We start from the raw sequence: 6,699 nt of genomic DNA on the forward strand, positions 1-6,699 counted from the left end.
ATCAGGTATTGGAGTGGGGTGGGCAAAGTTAAAAACCACACATCACCAGGTTATAGTCCAATAGGTTTATTTGGAAGTACAAGCTTTTGGGGTGTGCTATGATTTTGAACTTGATCAGGATTATCTCTATGGTAACAGTTAAGTGCTTCAACAATTACAGAGGCCATATGTTCCCCACACAATAGGTTCCCCTCTAGCAGTATAAACAGCTATTCTGGCCCTGGGGATAGCTACTCATCACTTTTCTCCCCCAATCCCATCTAGCTTTCTGTTGATCTTTAAAGTTTTTCTCATCTCCTCGATTCTCCTTGGTCTTTGCCAATTTGAATGCTTTCTATTTCAGTTTGATAAACTCCCTTATTTCTTTAGCCACCCGTGTCAGATTACTCCTTTTCCTACAGTCCTTCCTTTTCACTGATATATACTTTTGCTGAGCAGTTTGAAAAATTCTTTGATATTCCTCCACTGTCTGTCAACTGTCCCACCCTAAAGTCTTTACTTTCAGTCTACATTAGCCAACTCCTGCCTCATCCTATTGTTTTAGCACAGGAGCGTGGGATTGGATTTAATCTTCCCGCTTTCCAACTGTATTCGAAATTCAACCATACTTATCACAAGTCTTTTATCAGATTACGAGGTGAGATGATGTTTCCTGGGTGTTTTGGTTTTCATTGTCAGAGACCTTGGCTTTGTAATAAAGTACAGGATAGATATTCACAACAGAGTATTCTGGACGGTGTGAATGTACTACACAGTTTAAAACCATAAATTACCGTCTCCCCTCAGTTTACATGATTTGGAGATGCCGGTGTTGGACTGGGGTGTACAAAGTTAAAAATCACACAACACCAGGTTATAGTCCTTCAGGTTTAATTGGAAGCACACTAGATTTCGGAGCGTTGCTCCTTCATCATGATCAAATTAAACCTGTCGGACGATAACTTGTGTTATTTTGTAACTCACCTTAGCTTAAAATTGCAAAATCATTATCTCCTACACGCTTCCTCACTATCTCAGTTTGGAACGCTAATCCACCTGACTATCCTGCTTTTTCCGAAAATCTCCTTTGGTGAAGGTGGTGAGTTTTGGATTCAGCTTACCAGTTATTACTGGAAGAAGATAAGCCCTGGGCACAGGGGAGGCAATGCAGCCCTTCGAACCAGCTCCACCATTTAATACGGTGATGATTGAGCTCACCTCGGTCTCAGCTGGATTTTCCCACCTGCTCTCTCTCTCTCACCCTTCAACTCATTGCAAATTCAACATCTGTATCTCTTCAGTAAATTTGCTCATTGTCCTGGCATCCACTGCATTTTGAATAGGAAATTTCACAGATTCACAGCACATTGATATAGGTACATTCTTCTTCATGAGAATAGAATAGAAACAGGGTAATCGTCCATAGAGTCCACACCAACCCTATAATCCATCCCATTCAGACTCACCCATTCCCTGTATTTCCCATGGTTAATGGCTTAACCTGCACAGGCATGGACACTGTGGGAATTTAGCATCGCCAATCTACTTAACCTGCACATCTTTGGACTGTGGGATGAAACTGCAGCACCCAGAGGAAACTCGTACAGACACGGGGAGAACGTGTAAACTTCACACAGTCACCTAAGGCAGGGATCAAATCCAGGTCCTACACGCTGTGAGTCAGCAATGCTAACCATTGAGCCACCTCTGCTTAAAATCTGCTCCTCCTATTAACCACCCCACTCCCCAGTTGGCTAAATCTATATTCCTTACATCAGAAATCAGGTTGTGGAAGCAGATGTCTCAGTAAAACCCAGTGGCGGTCAATATGTTCTGTGTGTCTGAATGGGGATCCGATACACAACACCCTCCAGTCCACACTTTTCATTCACTTTCCAGAGACGGGGCTCCAGTGGCTTCATGGGGACTACAACTCCCACAATCCCTGAAGCAGGGCCCACACGTGTGTGGGGAAACCTGGCACTGTACATGTACAGAAAGTGGGCAGGTTTTGCAACATGTGCTTTGGGTAAGTATACTTTGCAGAAAGTATTTCACACTGTGATTGGCTGGAGGAGGAATGCATCTGCTCATAGTATTGATCTGTTGGGGGTCAGTGTCACCACATCCATATAGGACCATCCTCCATCTCCAACTCATTGCAATGATGGGAATCAACTAATGAGGAACGAAGAAGGATCTGACCCATTCTCCCAGCCTGAAGGTGCCTCTTCTGACCAGGATCTGCCACCTCCCTTCCTGTTTCCGTCTGTTTCATTCTGCTCTTACATTATTGACTTGCAGCAACTGAAGGGAAAGGAAGTAAACCCAGAAAGGGTGCAGACTGTAACCAGGGATGGGAAGTGGTGGCATGGATCTGTTTACCAGTAACTCCATGAGAATGAGTCGGGTGTACATTAGGGGATAGCAGAGTCAGAATGGTAGGAGAGAGTAAGTGGGCTGGAGGGTTACAGCTTCGGGCGAAGAAAGGGGAATAAGATATTCCAGAGAAATTAGAATTGTCTGCTCTGAATTTCTAATCTGTACATATTCCTTTATTCAGGGTGCTAGATGGTGAAGATTTGCTGACTGAAATCTCAAAATCATGTGCAGATTGTGATTAGATTAAACAACATTTGAAGAACCAAAGATGGAGAATCACTCGGCCAAAATCCTGCAACACTCTCCCTCCCAGCGTTGTCGGTCTCTCTGCACCAAACGGACTGTGAATGGTTCAAGACAGCAGTTCACTACCATCTTCTCGAGGGTAACTAGAGATGGTGAATAAATGCTGGCTGAGCCAGTGATGCCCATATCCTGGAAACGGTTTCTATCTCTAGTTGCTGAAACCCAATTGATGTTACTGCAGGATGATGAGGGATGCTGAGTGCATCCTCCAGGAAGCAGCACCATCACATTACCCCTGCCTACATCCACACAGTAACACCGCAACATCACTGGAACAAAAGACAGTGAAACCAAAAGAGGACTTAGATATAGTCTTTGAGATAACGTCATGAAAGGGGATTGGAACACAGCAGGAACAGGAGACTGAGCTGGATGGTCAGCTGTTTCCCATTGAATGGTGGAGCAGGATTGAAAGGCTGAATGGTCTCCTCCTGCTGCTATCTCCCAGGTATGTATATAGCCATGGAGCCCGGGTAGGAAGAAGTGGGCAGGGAATCTCCAGAAGATTGCACTTCCACAACAGTTTTCAGTGATGGATGGTTTGATGGATTTTATTTAACATTTATCTTTAAAACAAGGTTTGTAAATTTTGGTTTTAAAATGTCGTAAAAGCTTTTTGCACAGCAAATAAAATTAAAGAAAATAAATTAAACTGTCTGAATATAACAGTTTTAAAGTTTTCAACCTCTGTAAAACAAAATCCTGTCTATTCCCAGACACCATCACTTTCCAGTTCCTCAAACTCCAGGGAAATATTCCCTCCCTATCTGAACCTTTGGTTTGATTGAACTACTTTTCAGTTCTCATTCTGTTAGCTGTGAAGTGTTCTTTTTCCCCTTTTCTCCGACCCAGAAATGTGATCACAGCAAACTTCCCCCCATCAAAATCATCATTGTGCCATTTTGCTTTTGGTTAACCTATAATCTCCAGCAGTGCGAAAGTGAGGACTGCAGATGCTGGAAACCAGAGCCTAGATTAGGGTTGTGCTGGAAAAGGCCTCTCGCCAAAACGTTGATTTTCCAGCTCCTTGGATCCTGCCTCATCTGCTGTGCTTTTCCAGCACCACTCTAATCTAGACATATAATTAACAGCAGTAAACCATTTGTGTAACCAAATAAATATTTCCAAACAAAGCCCATTACAGGCCAAGCAAACCATTACAAGTGACAGAGTGAGAAGGGATTAAATCAGAGTTGTGAGGAGGGGGCAGTGGTGGAGATAAAGCACTGTATCCCCTGCGGTGCCCACCTCCATCTAAAGGCATCCAGAGCACTGATGCACACCACATGCTTCTTCTCCAAGGACACCCTGCTGTGTAGCCTTTATCCTCAATCATAGAATAAAATCCCTACAGTGTGGAAGGAGAGCATTGGCCCATCAAACCCCACCGACCATCCGAAGAACATCATGCCCAGAGCACTGTAACACTGCATTTCCCATGGCTGATCCACCTAGACTGCACAATCCTGGATCCTGTGGTCATTTTAGCACAACTGATCCACCTGACCTGCACATCTTTGGGCTGTGGGAAGAAACCAGAGCACCTGGAGGGGACCCACACTATCATGGGGAGAATGTGGGAACTTCACACAGGCCGTTGACCAAGGCTGGACTCCAACCTTGTACCTGATGCTGTGAAGCAGCCGTGCTACAGTCACAATTTAAATCAAAACTGATGATCCCTGTTCATTGTCACATTGCTGTTTGTGGAGACTTACTGCCTAGAGAGACATCCTGAGGTTCAGAAAGTGGCAATGTAAGTTCAGTCACCTCCAGCCCAGTTAATGTGGTTAACAACAACATCAATACTCCAGCAGTGTCATCATGTACAAGGTCCACTCCTGACTCTGATGGACAGTAACATCAGAATCAGAGTCCTGCAGTCCACATGGAGCAGGGGGATGACCACTTCCCTGTGAGCACTCACTGGGCTCTCAGTCGAGTTGAAGACACAGCAAATCCCTTGTAACACATAGGGGTGAACAGCTCCTACCCAGTGTGAACACGCTGGGGTCTCAGGGGGTGGGATGAATCACTGAATCCCTTCTCCCACACTAAGCATCTGAATGAGCTCTCCCCTGTGTGGGTTCACTGGGGTCTCAGTGGGGCAGGATGAATCACCGAATCCTCTCTCACACACTGACCATCTGAATGGCCTCTCCCCCTGTGTGGGCTCACTGGGGACTCCGCAGGTCCTGTATTTGAGTGAATCTCCCCACACTGGGAACAAGTGAATGATCCTTCCCAAGAGTGAGCTCGCTGGTGTTTAAGCAGGTCAGAGGACTGATGAATGCTTTCCCACACACTGAGCAGGTGAATGGCCTCTCCCCGGTGGGAATGCAACAATGTCTCCGCAGGTGAGAGATTTGAATGAATCCTTTCTCACAGATGGAGCAGGTGAAGGGTCTGAACCAACTGTGCCATCTCTGGTGCCTCAGCAGGTTGTAAGATCGAGTAAATCCCTTCCCATACGTGGGGCAGGTGAACGGCCTCTCCGCAGTGTGACTGTGTCAGTGAGTGTCCCACTGGGAGGGTTTAATGAATTCCTTATTCTGATTGAGCCCGTCCTCCTGTTTCTCTCCGTTATTATTGACAATCTCACACCAGAACCTGTTCCAGAGTGTGTTCCAGAAGATGCAGAATGGTCAGCTGCAGCTGGTCACCTGACCGGTCACTGGTCCTGAAAGGTTCACTCTCCACAGATGCTGCTAGATCTGCTGAATTTTTCCAGCGATTTCTGTGTTTTTTTTTCTGATTTCCCAGCATTTGCAGATGTTTAGTTTTCCAATACTCCTCTTGTCTGTTGCAGAGGAGTTTATTGATGAAATTAGAGGGTTTTGAAAATTGTACGTTAGGTCACACATCAGCTATGATCATCATGAATGGCAGAGCAGAGTTGAGGGGCTGAATGGCCTCCTCCTGTTCCAATGAAAGTTAACCGTTGTCAGCTTGTGGCAACATTTCCCCTCACTGCTCACTTCACCTCCATGTCTAACACATTGTTACTGACTGAACAAACCTCCTGTGTTTGAAATTAACTTGCTAATGGTCAGTGGCTCCCTTTCCTGCCACCCGGGTTTAACTCTCATCATGGAATGCTGTCTCGTATTACTGCAGGAATGCCCACAAGGACTAATCCTGGAGTCTGTATCCCCTGGGATCCACAATCACCGTTTATTTCCTTCTTCCTATTTCATTCGGGTTATTGAACTCTCGGTTTCAATCCAATCTCCTGTCATGCTCTTCAACGTGTCCATGTGGGTGGACGAGAGGCAGCTGGGATATAATGAAGGGATGTGGGGATTAGGCGGAAGTACGAGGAGCGGTGACAGCAAAGACAGTTCTCGTTGTAACGGCAGAGTTTCTCCATGACCCAGTGAGTGGTGAGGCACCTGAGTTTGTGGGCGGAGACAGATTCAATCAGGGATTTGGTAAGACACTCAGACATTGACCTGTCCATCTGATTGTTTACTCAGACAGATAGAAAGAAATATGCACATTTCGACAGCACCTTTGATGATCTGGGGCAATGAAACATGCTTCCAAACCAATGATTTCAACCACAAATCTCTGAAAACACAGACACAAAGCTTTCTACTTGTAACAGCTTGTCTCTGAGCCTCCTCTTTTCTTGAGAAAAGCGTTTTGAGCTGGTCAGCCTTTCCTGGTGAGTATAACCGCTATGGTCCTGTAAGATCCGTGACAGAACCTATATTTTCCTCTTCCTTGTGAGTGATGAAAGTTGCAGAAACAGTTCCTGACCTGTGAGGGGTTTTGGTTGGAGTATTTATATTTACAAATCCATTCCCACCCTCTCATACAGTGTGAAATTGATGTAAAACTAAAGGAAATGAGTGAGTGAGCACTCACAGAATCATAAAGGAAGCATATGTATCTGAGTTGAATGAACCTGGCATGAGGAAAACATGACAACAATCACAACTAGTTAGAAGCACAGAATCCTTTGGTTGCAGAAAGATCTATTCGGCCCATCAAGTCTGCAATGACTTGCTCACCCACGCTACCACAATA

At 45.3% G+C, this 6,699-nt stretch overlaps 1 long non-coding RNA gene across 1 annotated transcript in view; it reads left to right on the forward strand.

The window, feature by feature from the left end:
- Positions 1 to 3,309, forward strand: part of LOC140470987 (uncharacterized) — a 28,497-nt gene extending 25,188 nt beyond the window's left edge. The window contains exon 3 of the long non-coding RNA XR_011956820.1: positions 2,543 to 3,309. This is a non-coding gene — a long non-coding RNA (uncharacterized lncRNA). The remainder of the gene's footprint in view (positions 1 to 2,542) is intronic.
- Positions 3,310 to 6,699: the final 3,390 nt, after the last annotated feature.

The sequence above is a fragment of the Chiloscyllium punctatum genome, chromosome 52 (genome assembly GCF_047496795.1).
Source record: "Chiloscyllium punctatum isolate Juve2018m chromosome 52, sChiPun1.3, whole genome shotgun sequence".
Taxonomy (NCBI): Eukaryota; Metazoa; Chordata; class Chondrichthyes; order Orectolobiformes; family Hemiscylliidae; genus Chiloscyllium; species Chiloscyllium punctatum.